The sequence below is a fragment of the Protopterus annectens genome, chromosome 1.part1, assembly GCF_019279795.1.
Source record: "Protopterus annectens isolate FY-2018-M chromosome 1.part1, PAN1.0, whole genome shotgun sequence".
NCBI lineage: Eukaryota > Metazoa > Chordata > Ceratodontiformes > Protopteridae > Protopterus > Protopterus annectens.
The window spans coordinates 1960180520-1960182785 of NC_056726.1; the positions used below are offsets into that span (position 1 = coordinate 1960180520).

Here is a 2266-nt window from a genome sequence, read left to right on the forward strand (position 1 = left end):
GCACTCATAGGTTCATAGGTTCATAGGTTCATACTAGGCTATCTGCCCTGGGGCAATTATAAGCCTAGCCCGATTCAGTATGGCTTACGCCACCCCTTGATTTGAGTATACTGTGCCCTTTTTTAAGGTTTAGTTTACTGTGCCTCTGTCTAATAGTGACACAGTAGTAATCCCTGGGACAAACCTACGATCCCCCATCCACTTATCGAGATTCTTCTTGAAGAGATTCAGTGAGGTGCTCTGCCTCACATGAACTGGAATTCTATTCCAGAGCGAAGGGAGCCTCTGGGTTATGAACCTGTCCCTCCAGGAAGGGAAACACAGGCTCTGATGAGATTTGAACTCATGACCCCTGGTTTATTAGACCACTGCTCTAACCCCTGAGCTACAGAGCCACTTAACTCCCAACACCTGGTCCTATAAGCTACATAGCCCTACCTGAACCTAAAGCCTAAACCTAAAACTCCCACTCATTTCCCAGACTGATTCCTTAGTCACCTACCCTAAACCTCCATTCTATCTCTCCTTAACTCTAAAGTCCCTGATCTTTAAAACTTTAACCCCTTTCCTAAACCTAAATTCTCTGATCACTCCCTAACCCTAAAACTCTCTTTCTACTCCCTAAACCTATGACTCCAACTTTCCTCCCTAAGCCAAAATTCCTCAGTCACTCACTAATCCTAAAACTCCCTTACTGCTCCTTAAACCTAAAACTCCAACCCCCAACCTAAACCTAAATTCCCAAATTGCTCTGAAAACCTAAAACTCTCTTCCTGTTCCCTAAGCCTAAAATTTATCCACTTGTTCCTTGATCCTAAAACCCTCTCCCAGTCCTTAATCCTAAAATCTCTCCACAGCTGCTTGCCTGAATGTGTACTGTAGCTCAAGCATGAACTGCACCCTAGCTGAGATAGAAGTTGCACAAGTCCCTGGCTTTAAGATAATGTCTGGGACTCAAGCACCTTAGTGAACCCCTAAAATGGATCTATAGGTTATGAAGTGAAAAATAAATAAATACAAATATATGTGAATGAAACTATGACTTCCTGTTCTGTTTTTTTTTTCTTTTTTTCTGCCCTTGGATTACTGCTCATAGCTCTGCTAAATGACTGCTTCACAACTGTTACACATTTCCCTATTCAGAGTGTTACTGTAAGATATACCTTAAATTACCTGAATTTTCTGCTTTGTGTCATTGCCGGTATTGACCAGCTGCCTTAAGGAAATCCTTCTGAAATCATTTTGTTTCTCCATCATGGCTGTAAACTGAAACCTGTATATTCAATGGCAAACTTCACCTACTGAGTACAACTAGCAATTAAACACTTATCTGATTGTAAAGAAAAGTATTTATTGAAGATGAGAAACATGCTGCAGTCCCGCTCTGAGAAGTAAAATAGAAATAATGCCTTTATCTGAATGACAAGCAGAAATGACTGTTGAACTTTGGCAGCATACTGAATTATCATGTTAACAGTCATATATGAAAGAATGAAATTTGGCATGCCTTTTATTAGCAATGATAATGTAACCTTGAAAAATGAGCAGGACAGCCTGTTTAATCTCTTCACTTATGATATTAACCACTCCCACCTTCTTTTTCTTCCATTCATATATACATATTGAGTCACATTAGTGTTATAAAGCAGAAATGTAATATGGTTGTAAGTTACAAAAATACATTTTAAAGTAGGAGAATGGCTGGCCTAGCCTGAATGTACAAAAACATGCCTATGTATCTTGGTCTCTGTGTTCAGTCATTATTAAATTTACCAGAGATTGGAGACATTAATTGCATGAATTATTTTTTAAATGCTGTAACCAAGATACTTTGTATATTTGGTGAGAGGTAATGATATGGTGATTTTTGAAAAATAAAGGTGTATATCTGCCTGCAAATCTATTGAAAGGTGTTTGCCTGGTAGTTTACAATTCAGAAAGCCCCGATTAGTTTGCACCTGGGCCCCTGGATTACACAGTCCCACTGAAGTCATGTTGATCTAAATTGTGATGAGTATAGGACTTAGAAAGCAACAGTGTACCAAAATATTTGTCCCTCAGGCAGCTGTATTATATGTACTCTCCAGGAAATAGCACATCATGTAAATGACCACTGACAATTAAATAGTGGCCTCAGTCTAATGATTCATGGTCTGTCACTTGCCTATCTACCTTCTTTGTAATGTGAAATCCATAGCTTTACTTCCCGTCCTCTTTCCAACTCATGTTCTCATTCAGTTCAAACCAGATTGTATGGGTACACACA

The 2266-nt window shown here is 39.1% G+C and overlaps 1 non-coding gene across 1 annotated transcript; it reads right to left on the reverse strand.

Moving 5' to 3' along the window:
* Positions 1-322: 322 nt before the first annotated feature.
* Positions 323-395, reverse strand: TRNAI-AAU. The gene has a single exon. It is a non-coding gene; the product is annotated as a tRNA-Ile (tRNA).
* Positions 396-2266: the final 1871 nt, after the last annotated feature.